Raw genomic sequence first — 13,365 nt, 5'->3', positions numbered from 1 at the left:
GGGTGGCTCATTTGGTTAAGTGTCTGACTGGATTTTGGCTTAGGTCATGATTTTGGCTTAGGGTTTGTGAGATCAAACCCTACATTGGCTCTGTGCTCAGGGAAGAGTTTGCTTGAAATCCTCTTCCTCTGCCTCTCTCCCCTCATGCTCCCTCTCATTAATAAATAAATATAGTACATTTTTAAAAAAATTAAAAAGAAAATTGCATTACTATGTATTGGTTAGTAGGAACTAAGATAAATAAGGCTTTAGTGTGAGGTTTTGTGTTAATCTGGCTAGGACTTAGGTTGTGTTTAATGTTACCTATAGCTGCAGATGCCAGAGGCCTGTTTCATTTAGTGTCCTTGTTTTTGTTTCCCCTGTTGTGTTTGGGTTTCCCTAAGAACAATTTTTTTTTAAAGATTTTATTTATTTATTTGACAGAGACACAGTGAGAGAGGGAACACAAACAGGAGGAGTGGGAGAGGGAGAAGCAGTCTTCCTGCTGAATAGGGTGTCTGATGTGGGCCTTGATTCCAGGACCCTGGGATCATGACCTGAGCTGAAGGTAGATGCTTAATGACTGAGCCACCCAGGCTCCCCCTAAGAAGTTTTTCTTAAATAGAATCTATACCTTGCAGCTCCTTCCACTCCAAGTCACTATTATTATATTGAAGCCCTACTAATGTAGTCCTAAGCTATGGGAGAGAGGAATATTTTATAATCTTATAGTGAAATTTTAATTTTTAATGGAATGTTATCCTTGTGTTGTGACCTTCATAAATGTTTCCTAGCCTTTTTTCCTCCCCCTTTAGGTGACACATGAAGGTTAGAAGGACTGGAGTTGGATAATTGTCCTTTCCCCAAGTTAGATGAGGCTCCAGTAAAATGTTTTTTCTTGGAGAGTAGACTTTTTTATGGAGAATACTCTTGGTTCTTTCATAGAATTTACATTTCCCCTTCCTTTACCACAAATACAAGGGAATTTTTCTTGGATATTTACCTTGAGAACCTCACAGCAGTCTTGGGGGTAAAAACCCCTGAAAGTGTAGGGGCCTCCCTAAGTTTGGGCTCCCAGCAGTTTCTCACTAATGAGCATTTGCCTCCAGTAATTTATAAAATTACCATTGAAGTTGTTCTAATTTATGACTCTAGTGGCTTCTCTTGCAAAATAACCTGATCACCTCTGTGATTGAGTATCATGCTGATATTGTAAACTACTGAGAGCTGTGATTGGCTATGATTTCAGCATGGTGGATTGCTGTGTGACCTGAATTTTCTGATGAAGCCAAGAAATATGACTGATTTTTAGTTTGCTAGCTTTTTTGTTATTGTAAGGATGGGAGTGACTACTTGTAAGCTCTTTGCATGTTAGATCTGAAACCAGAGGTCATGTTATTTATTTTTAATTTAACATTTTGCTCTCCTTCCATTTTAAGAAATGTTGCAAAAACTTACCTAATGTTTACTATGTATGAGGCACTATACAAATTATTTATGTATTAACCAACTTAATTTCACAACCTTGTGATGTAGATACTATAAATCAACGTCTTTTGCAGATGAAGAAACTGAAATGCAAAGACGTTAAGTACTTGTCCAAGGTCACATAGCTGGTAAATGGGTATCCAGGGTTCAAAATTCAGTCAAGCTGGTTCCAGAAACTATACTCTTAACCATGATACACTACTGAATCCTTTCTCACTAATTTCATTGGTTGATGGTGACTACATCACCAAGGAAAGTTTTTGTAGAAAGAAATTACTGGTAGTACTGAAATTTTTTCATGAATAATGTCTGTTTTCCCCTCTTCCTGGGTATATAGATGAAAAAATTGCAGATGCAAATCCTTTCCCCTAAGAACTGTGTAGACAACGCTTCATTATCTCTTTGTTTTCTAAATTTTTGAAGATGAAAAGTCTGATGCCAATCTGATTTTTATTCTTTTTAAAAATTTTAAATTGTTTTAATTAACTTAAAATGTATTATTTTTCCCAGAGGTACAGGTCTGTGAATAATCAGGCTTACACATTTCACAGCACTCACCATAGCACACACCCTCCCCAGTGTCCATAATCTAGCCACACTATCCTACCCCAACCCCCAGCAACCCTCAGGTTGTTTTCTGAGATTAAGAGTAAACCATAAAAGTAGTTTGTCTCCCTCCTGATCCCATCTTGTTTCATTTTTTCCCTCCCAACACCCCCAAACACCCAACCCTGCCTCTCAAATTCCTCATATCAGGGAGATCATATAATTGTCTTTCTCTGATTTATTTCACTAAGCATAATACCCTCTAGTTCCATCCACATCGTTGCAAATGGCAAGATTTTATTTCTTTTGATGAATGTATTCCATTGTATGTATGTGTTTATGTGTGTGTGTGTGTGTATCACATCTTCTTTACCCATTCATCTGTTGATGGACATCTAGGTTCTTTTCATAGTTTGGCTGTTGTGGACATTGCTACTATAAACATTCGGGTTCATGTACCCCTTCGGATCACTACATTTGTATCTTTAGGGTAAATACCCAGTGGTGCAATTGCTGGGTAATAGGGTAGCTCTATTTTCAACTTTTTGAGGAACCTTCATGCTGTTTTCCAGAAGGCTGCACCAGCTTGCATCCCATCAACAGTGTAGGAGGTTTCCCCTTTCTCCACATCCTCTCCAATATCTGTTGTTTCCTGCCTTGTTTATTTTAGCCATTCTGACTGTTGTGAGGTGGTATCTCATTGTGATTTTGATTTGTGTTTCCCTGATGCTGAGTGATGTTGAGCACTTTTTGATGTATCTGTTGGCCATCTGGTTGTCTTCTTTGGAGAAGTGTCTATTCATGTCCTTTGCCCGTTTCTTGATTGGATTATTTGTCCTTTGGGTGTTGAGTTTGATATGTTCTTTATAGATTTTGGATACTAGCTCTTTATCTGATATGTCACTGGAAAATATCTTCTCCCATTCTGTCAGTTTTCTCTCAGTTTTGTTGACTGTTTGCTGTGCAAAAGCTTTGGTTTTGATGAAGTCCTAATAGTTCACTTTTGCCCTTGCATCCCTTGCCTTTTCACAATGTTTCTAGGAAGACGCTATTGTGGCTGAGGTCAAAGAGGTTTCTGCCTGTGTTCTTCTCAAGGATGTTGATGGATTCCTGTCTCATCTTGAGGTCATTCATCCACTTTGAGTCTATTTTTGTGTCTGGTGTAAGGAATTGGTCCAATTACATTCTTCTGCAAGTGGCTGTCCAATTTTCCCAGCCCCATTTGTTGAAGAGACTTTTTTCCCTTGGACATGCTTTCCTATTTAGTCGAAGATTAGTTGACCGTAGAGTTGAGGGTCCACTTTTGTGCTCTCTCTTCTGATCCATTGATCTATGTGACAGTTTTTGTGCCAGTACCATAGTGTGATGATTACAGCTTTGTAATAGAGCTTGAAATCTGGAATTATGATGCCACCAGCTTTGGTTTTTTTTTTCAACATTCCTCTGACTATTATTCAGGTTTTTTTCTGGTTCCATATAAATTTTAGGATCAGTTGTTCCATTTCCTTGAAAAAAGTTGATGGTATTTTGATAGGGATTGCATTCAATGTGTAGAGAGTTCTAGGTAGCATAGACGTTTTCAGAATATTTGTTCTTCCAATCCATGAGCATGGAATGCTTTTCCATTTCCTTGTGGTCTTCCTCAATTTCTTTCATGAGTACTTTATAGTTTTCTGAGTACAGATTCTTTGCCTCCTTGGTTGGATTTATTCCTAGGTATATTATGGTTTTGGGTGCACCTGTAAAGGGGATCGAATACTTAATTTCTCTTTCTTCTGACTTGTTGTTGGTGTATAGAAATGCCACTGATTTCTGTGTGTGGATTTTATGTCCTGACACTTTACTGAATTCCGGTATGAGTTCTATCAGTTTTGGAGTGGAGTCTTTTGGGTTTTCCACATAAAGTATCATATCATCTGCATAGAGTGAGAGTTTGACTTCTTTGCCAATTCGGATGCCTTTTATTTCTTTCTGTTGTCTCATTGCTGAGACTAGGCTTCTAGTACTATGTTGAATAGCAGTGGTGATAGTGGACATCCCTGCCATGTTCCTGACTAGGGGAAAAGCTCTCAGATTTTTCCCCATTGGAATGATATTCACTGTGTATTTTTCATAGTTGGTTTTTATGATATTGAGGTATGTACCTTCTGTGCCTATACTGTGAAGAATTTTGATCAAGAAAGGGTATTGTACTTTGTCAAATGCTTTTTTCAGCATCTATTGAGCGTATCATATGGTTCTTGTTCTTTCTTTTATTAATGTATTGTATCACATTGATTTATTTGCAGATGTTGAACCAACCTTGCAGCCCAGGAATAAATCCCACTGAACCATGGTGAATAATCCTTTTAATGTGCTGTTAGATCCTACTGGCTAGTATTTTAGTGAGAATTTTTGCATCTGTGTTCATCAAGGATATTAGTCTGTAATCTCCTTTTTGATGGGGTCTTTGTCAGTCTTTGGGATCAAGGTAATGCTGGCCTCATAAAAAGAGTTGGGAATTTTTCCTTACATTTCTATTTTTTAGAATAGCTTCAGGAGAATAGGTATTAATTCTTCTTCAATGGTTTGGTAGAATTCCCCTGGGAAGCCATCTGGCTCTGGGCTCTTGTTTTTTGGGAGATTTTTAATGACTGCTTCAATCTCCTTATTGGTTATGGGTCTGTTCTGGTTTTCTCTTTCTTCCTGATCCAATTTTGGTAGTTTATATGTCTCTAGGAATGCATCCATTTCTTCCAGATTCTCAGATTTTCTGGTGTATAGTTGCTTATAATATGTTCTTTTAATTGTCTGTATTTCTTTGGTGTTGGTTGTGATGTCTCTTCTTTCATTCATGATATTACTAATTTGGGCCCTTTCTCTTTTCTTTTTGATACGTCTGGCCAGGGGCTTATCAGTCTTATTAATTCTTTCAAAGAACCAGGTCCTAGTTTCGTAGATTTGTTCTATTGTTTTTGGTTTCTATTTAATTGATTTCTGTTCTGTGCTTTGTGATTTCTCTTATTCTGCTGGGTTTAGGCTTTCTTTGCTGTTCTTTCTCCAGCTCCTTTAGGTGTAGGGTTAGGGTGTGTGCTTGAGACATTTCTTGTTTCTTGAGAAAGGCTTGTATCACTATGTATTTTCCTCTCAGCACTGCCTTTGCTGTGTCCCAAAGATTTTGACCAGATGTGTTTTCATTTTCATCTTCTTCCATGAATTTTTTCAGTTCTTCTTTAGTTTCCTGGTTGACCCATTCATTCTTTAGTAGGCTGCTCTTTAGCCTCCACGTATTTGAATTCTTTCCAACTTTCCTCTTGTGATGGAGTTCTAGCTTCAGAGCATTGTGTTCTGAAAATATGCAGAGAACGATCCCAGTCTTTTGGTACCAGTTGAGACCTGATTTGTGACCCAAGATATGATCTATTCTGGAGAATGTTCCATGTGCACTAGAGAAGAATGTTTATTCTGTTGCTTTGGGATGGAATGTTCTGAATATATCTGTGATGTCCATCTGGTCTGGTGTGTCATTTAAGGCCATTATTTCCTTGTTGATCTTTTGCTTGGATGATCTGTCCATTTCAGTGAGGGGAGTGTTAAAGTCCCCTACTATTTTTGTATTATTGTTGATGTATTTCTTTGATTTTGTTATTAATTGGTTTATATACTTAGCTGTTCCCATTTTAGGGACATAGATATTGAAAATTATTAGATCTTCTTGTTGGACAGATCCTTTAAATATATATAGTGTCCTTTCTCATCTCCTATTATAGTCTTTGGCTTAAAATCTAATTTGTCTGACATAAGGATTGCTACCCAACTTTCTTTTGATGTCCATTAGCATGGTAAATTGTTTTCCACCCCTTTACTTTAAATATGAAGGTGTCTTTGGGTCTAAAATGAGTTTCTTGCAGACAACATATCAGTGGGTCTTGTTTTTTTTATTCCTTCTGATACCCTGTGTGTTTTGATTGGGGGCATTTAGCCCATTTACATTCCGGGTAAATACTGAAAGATATGAATTGTATTGCCATTGTGTTGCCTATAAGATGCCATTGTATTGCCTATAAGATGACTGTTACTGTGTATTGTGTCTGTTCCTTTCTGGTCTACTACTTTGAGGCTCTCTCTTTGCTTAGAGGACCTATTTCAGTATTTCCTGTAGGGCTGGTTTGGTGTTTGCAAATTCTTTTAGTTTTTGTTTGTCCTGGAAGCTTTTCATGTCTCCTTCTATTTTCAATGACAGCCTGGTTGGATATAGTATTCTTGGCTACATATTTTTCTTCTTTAGAGCTCTGAATATATCATGCCAGTTCTTTCTGGCCTGCCAGGTCTCTGTGGATATGTCTGTTGCTAGTCTAATATTTCTACTGTTGTATGTTACATACCTCTGTCTTGAGCTGTTTTCAGGATTTTCTCTGTCGCTGAGACTTGTTAGTTTTACTATTAGCTGATGGTGTGTGGACCTATTCTTATCGATTTTGAGGGGAGTTCTCTGTGCCTCCTGGATTTTGACACTTGTTCCCTTTGCCAAATTAGGGAAATTCTCTGCTATAATTTGCTCCAATATTCCTTTTTCCCCTTTCTCTCTTTTCTCTTCCTCTGGAATCCCAATTACTCTAATATTGTTTCATCTTATGGTATAACTTATCTCTCAAATTCTCCCCTCGTGGTCAGCAGTTGTTTGTCTCTCTGTTGCTCAGTTTCTTTATTCTTTGTCATTTTGTCTTCTATATCATTAATTCTCTCTTCTGCCTCATTTATCCTAGCAGGAAGAACCTCCATTTTTCATTGCACCTCATTAATAGTCTTTTTGATTTCAACTTGGTTAGATTTTATTTCTTTTAGTTCTCCAGGAGGGATTTTATTTCTCCAGAAGGGGATTCTCTAGTATCTTCCAAGCTTCTTTTGAGCCCAGCTAGCACCTTGATAATCATCTAGTTCTGGCATCTTACTAATGTCCTTATGGATTAGGTCCCTAGCCATTGGTATTGCCTCTTGTTCTTCTTCTTCTTTTTTTTTTTTTTTTTTGTGGTGAGTTTTTCTGCTTTTTTTTCAGATAATAATATATGAATGAGAGATCAAAATACTAAAAGGGTAGCAATGACCCCAGAAAAATATTTACCAACCAAATCAGAAGAGACCCAAAATGAGGGGGAGAAAAAGAGGGGAAAAAAGGAAAAAAGAAAACACACATATATGTTAGAGTGGTGAATAGAACAGAGCCACACACTTGATTTTGGTTTGTTAGAAGAAAGTGCCTCCCAAAATTAAAAAAAAAAAAAAAAAAAAAAAAAGAAATATATATATAAAGAGTAAATACAATGAAGGGATGGAATATGATTGTAAAGATTAAAATTTAAAAAAATTTTAAAAAAGGAATTTTAAGCTAAGTGATTTGTTGAAACAATTAAAAATAAATAGAAGAAAGAATGTGCTCAGTCTGGAAACTAGAACAAAGGCATGGATTAGGTATAGGGTATATTTTGACCTAGTAGATGAAACTATATCCCAAAATTTTAAAGAAAAAACAATTAGCTTAAATAAAACGAAAGGATAAAATATGACTATAGCAATGAAAGTTTAAAAAGATTTTTACAATGGTATTTTTAACATAATTAGTTAAAAATGTTAAAATAGGAAAGAGGAAAAATAAAAAAATAGAATAAGAAAAAAATAAAATTAAAAAGAATTTGACTTTGAAAGACTAAAGGATCATGGATATAAGCCGTGAATTCTGTGTGTTGCTTTCCTCTAGCTCTGGAGTTCTGGAGTTCTCACTGATTGGTAAACTTGGTCTTGGCTAGATATTCTTGCTGATCTTCTGGAGGAGGGGCCTTTTGCAATGATTCTCAAATATGTTTGCCTGGGGTGGAATTGCACCACCCTTGCCAATCAAGTAGTCTGCTTGATTTTGCTTTGGTAGTTTTTTTTTTCCCTGAATGCTTTCCATACAGTTTTGAAGAGTGGGAAATGAAAATGATGACCTCCTAATCTCCGGCCCTGTAGGAGCCAATAACTGAGCCCTACCACCTCCTCAGTGTGCCCTCAGAGAAAAGTAATCAATTCTTCCCATCTCCCTGGTCTCTGGCTGCACTCTGATCTCACCTGGGCTGTGAGTGAACATTTCTATCTGTGGTGCAGAGCCCCGTTTAGTGTCTCCAGACCCATTGGATTTCTGTAGTGTACTCCCATGCCACTCCTCCCAGAGGAAGAAGGAGGGGGTTTCTTCGGATCTTCCACTTGAAGAGCATTGGCCTGACTGTGCCTTAGAATATGGTTTAAGGTAACCCCAAGTTTAGAGCCCACTTCTTGGCTCCATCTCTGTAGCTGGCTTCTGCACTCCGATACCTGGGAGCTCTGTCACCCTCAGGCACCCTCAGTCTTTCTGTGACCCCAAGGGTCCTGAGACCATACTGTCCTCACAAGGGTTCCACCCCCTATAGCCACTGGAGTGACATCCCTCAGTGGAGTAGACTTCTAAAGTTCTGATTTTGTGCTGAGCTGCTCTACTGCTTGACGGGAGCCAGCCCTTCCCCCCCATGGTCTATCTTCCCCAATGTTGCCTCAGATTCACTTCTCCACATTTACTACCTTCTGGAAAATGGTTGATTTTCTGTTTCTTGAATTGCTGCTCTTCTTCTCTTCTATTTCCTGTTGAGTTTGTAGGTGTTCAAGATGGTTTGATAATTATCTAGCTAAACTTCTGGGACCTGATGATATTTAGGTTTTCTACTTCTCCGCCATCTTGCTCCTCCCTCTTGATTTTTATTCTTTTGCAGCACATTTTTTTTTATTCTCTCTTAGAGCTTGTGGATTTTTCTTCTATCTTTAAAGTTTAGAAATTGCATGATGTCTGTTATGCTCCACATTTTTTTTTTTTCTGCCTTACTTTTGGTGGGTCTTTTTTGATCTGAAGAATCAAAGCTTTCTTCAGTTCAAAGAAATTCTCCTTTTTATTTCCTTGATTATTGATCATATATTCCATTTTATTCTATTGCAGTTTCAATTAGATAGATATTGTGTATTTCAATCTACATTCAGTCTTTTAACTTTTCTCATATAACTTCTTTGTCTTTTAATTTCTTCTCTGGGGACAGGAACAAATTTCTCAGCTCTCTCTCTCTCTCTCTCTTTTTTTTTTTTTTCCTGTTATTCTGATCTCAGATCCTTTGTGTCTTTAAGCAGTTTCTCAGAATTTCTTGTCCCTTCTTTGTTTCCATTGTTTTGTTGCTTTGATCTTTTTTTCTCCTTTATTTTCTCATTTTTGTTGAATTTTGGAAGTAAAAAGTTATTCTGTCATCTTTGCCTAGAGATCTCAAAGGGGAGTTAAAATGTTATAAAAACTCTGGAATGTGCTGTTGACAGATCAATATTGTAAGCTATTGTGGTCATTTAGTGATGTTCTAATGATATTGTTTGATTGTTGGTTGCTGAATTTTTTCATTGCCAAGTTAAGATAAATAGATGGGCTAGAGAAAATTCTTCATTTGGTGAAATAATTCTAAGCCTCTGTTCTTTTATCACTATATACCTCCATCAGTAACAGTGGCTCACTAGAGTATTATACTTGGCATTTTTATTGCCCTTCCCCACTGTCTCCTGGAATTGAGATCACTCATCAGACTTGAAGTGGTCTAGAGGGACACTTTTGGTAAATTCATGCTGCATTTCAGTTCTTGAAGATTTCTTGTTTACTAATAGACTTCCTTATGGGTCCTGATTAATATTTTGGAAGGATTGCTGAAGACATTCTCTCAAATTTGGCAGGATATCTTTTACCCTCCAGTTACATGCATTAAAAGAGTTCTCACCCCCATACAACTGGATGACAAGAGATCAGGATATTAAACATATCAAATTAGCAAAAGGAAGAAAAATACATCAGGTGTGGGATAGAGAGATTACACACTGTCATATTAATCTCCTTAATGAAAAATTCAATAAAGGACATTAAAGGTTTCAGGAGTGTTTTAGTGTTGCCACAACCCAAAAGAGGAAAGCATAAATCAGAAACAGTTGTGAGAAGAAGAGACCTAAATACAGGGGCATTTGATAGCAGAATTTAAATGATCCTAGAAATATGACAATGGCGGGTGTTGGGATGCTTCCCCCCCTGCCCTGGGGTTTTAGGAAGTGAGATGGCAAGGTGTTTTGAATGATTCTTGATTTTTCTCCAGTCTCTGAAGTACTTCTAGCTCTAAAGAACCAAAGGGACAGGGTATGGCCAAGAAGAGAATTTGTAGGTGACTGTATACTTCAGCCCAATTGAGAAGAACAAAGCAATGATGACCTGCTTTCCTTCCCTCTGTTCTAGAGCACTAATATAGGAAAGGAGGCAGAAAATCCAGAAACAAAGGCAAGCATTCATCAGGAGCTCCTGTAGTATATTAGAGGGCATTTAAGTTTTTCTGATCAGGAAATAGCATGATCATAGAGGTGCTTTAGAAGGCATGATTGGGACACAGGTGTGGGATAGATCATAGTGAAGGGGAGACCAATTGATGACTATTACATGTATTCAGGTGATTAGGTGATGACAGTCTGAAGGGTGTTGAGAGTACAAATAGAAAGATGGGGACAGGTTCAAGAGATGATGTTTAGGTAGACTCTAAAGGACTTGAAAAATGGTTGGCATAGAAGATGTGAAAGAAGAGCATAGAATACTAACAACACAACAAGAACAAGAGTAAACCTCTTTTGGGTGTTTTCTATGTCCCAGGAACTGTTATGTCTTCATTAAATGTCATAATTCATTTAATTCTCTCAACAACCTTATGATATAGGTTCTATTATTAGCTCTCTTGTATTATGATTAAAAGAAGGCACAAAAAGTTTATAGGATTTACTGTGGGTGACACAACAGATATTGTCAGTATTCAAAAATTGAATCTTGGGGTGCCTAGGTGGCTCAGTGGGTTAAAGTCTCTGCCTTTGGGTCAGGGCATGGACCCAGGGTCGTGGGATCGAGCCCCCACATGGGACTCTCTACCTGGTAGGGAGCCTGCGTCCCCCCTCTCTCTTTGCCTGCCTCTCTGCCTACTTGTGATCTCTGTCTGTCAAATAAGTAAATAAAATCTTAAAAACAAAGCAAAAAAACAAAACAAAAGTTGAATCTTGGTTTTATCTCTCACAGAATGTGTTTTGGTTACTTCCCTATCCCTTTACTTGGGAAATCAGAATACTTGGTCATTCTAGACTTTTTCCTGACCCACATCTACTGCATTATTTGGGAATAGTTGATCCTTTTTGTTAAATGTCTCCTACATTCATTTGCCACTTTTCCATCCCCATAACTCTCTTTCTAGGTCAGGTATTCATGTCTTGGCCTGCTATGATAACTTCTGGCTATTTTATCTGATCTTAGTGTAACCGTAGCTTCAAACCATTTTTGCCCTGACTTTAAAGCAATGCTGTCCAAGAGAATTAGAATACATCTGCATATATGATTTTGTATTTTCTAGTAGAACATTAAAAATCAGAAATAAAACATTAAGAAGAAATAAGTAAAATTAATTTTAATAAAATGTTTTATTTAATCAAATACCTCCCAAATTTTGTTGTTATTATTTTAACATGTAATCAATATAAAATCTTTTTTCTTCTTAGATTTTATTTATTTGTTTGAGAGAGAGAGAGAAAGAGAGCATGAGCATAGGGAGGGGCAGAAGGAGGGGGAGAAGCAGGTTCCACACTGAGCAAAAAACCTGATGTGGGGCTCGATCATAGGACCCTGAGATCATGACCCGAGCTGAATGCAGAAGCTTAACCAACTGAACCACCCAGGTACCCTCAATGGAAGATCTTAATGGGGTATTTTATACCCATTATTTCATATTGAAATATGGTACATATTTTATATTTACAAGTCATTTCAATTTGGACAACTGTATTTCAAGTGCATCATAATTTATGTGGAAGTGACCTCTATAGTGGACAGTACAGCTCTAGAGTGAGTCTTCTAAATTACAAACCTGATTATGTCACTTCTCCAATCAAAATACTTTCACTACCTCCCTATCACCTATTAGATAATGTCTGAACTCCATAGGAGCATATAAGAGGATCTTTATGATCTGTCTCTTGGCTAGCAGTGTGGCCTAATTTCCCTGCTCTTACTTTATACTCCAGCTACATTGAATACCTTGCCATTCAGGAGAACATTCCATTTAATGACTCTAGTGCCTTTAAGTGAGCTTCTTCCCTGCTGGAATGGTTTTCCTTGATTGTCTTCTTGGCAAGAAACTACTGATCTTCCTGGTGCCAACTCAGTACACCTCCTCTGTGAAGTCTTCCTTGACTCCTTAGGTGGAAATAGAACTTCAACTATGAATTTTGTACCTGCCTTGGTGATCATATCTATACTGAAAATGGTTCATGTCTGCCTTCACCAAACTAGAAGTTCTCAAAAGCAGAGGTGTCTTTTCATGTTTGTATTAGTAGCATCCACCTGGGTGGCACCTAGAAGGTGTTAAATAAATGCTAGTTGAGTGAATGAAAGAAAACAGAAGTGAAAATCTACAGGGTTTTGGTTTAGGTAGATAGGGAGAGGGGTTGCACCAACACCACCAACAACAGCAAAAAAGATATGTGACTATTAGGAAGATAAGCTTATGTGGGAAGGAAACTTTGCTTTGGCACCAAGCTTGAGGAACAGTGAATTGAAGAACAAAATACTTTTAGCTTTCAAAGTGTACTTCCCATTTGTAGTCTTGAATTAGGAACAGAATTGGTTTAGTTGCGATATAACCTGATCCTAAGAGACTCTGTGATAGTATGTAAATTATACTAGGCTTCACAGTGCTCCATCGGACTAATGCCTCATCAATAATACAGAGAGGCATGCTTGCAGAATAAATAGATTGATTTTAAAAATATACAAATGGCTCTTTTGAAAAGCAAAACAAATACAAGGAAGTATACGTGAGCATAAAAGTCATACTCAATCCCACTACCAGAGATAAGCACTGTTAGTAAATAATGTGTTTCATTTGCCTCTTGAACTATGTTTTGTTTTAATTGTTTTATTTTTTTTAAAGACTTATTTATTTGAGAGAGAGAGCAGAAAGCATGAGAACATGAGTGGTAGAGAGGGGTAGTGGGAGAGGGAGAAACAGACTCTCTGATGAGCAGAGAGCCCAACTTAGGGCTCCATCCCAAGATGCTGGGATCATGACCTGAGCTGAAGGCAGATATTTAACCAACTGAGTCATCCAGGCGCCCCTTAAATGTTTCATTATAGTCAATATTGCAACTTCGGTTTTTTTTTTTTTTCCTTTTTAAGATTTTTTTGTAAGTGTCTTCTCATGTTATTATCACTATGAACATTTTAATGACTGTGTATTATTCCACCTTATGGATATACTATAACAGATC

This window comes from Mustela lutreola, chromosome 2 (genome assembly GCF_030435805.1).
Source record: "Mustela lutreola isolate mMusLut2 chromosome 2, mMusLut2.pri, whole genome shotgun sequence".
NCBI lineage: Eukaryota > Metazoa > Chordata > Mammalia > Carnivora > Mustelidae > Mustela > Mustela lutreola.
This window is presented reverse-complemented; position numbering follows the sequence as displayed.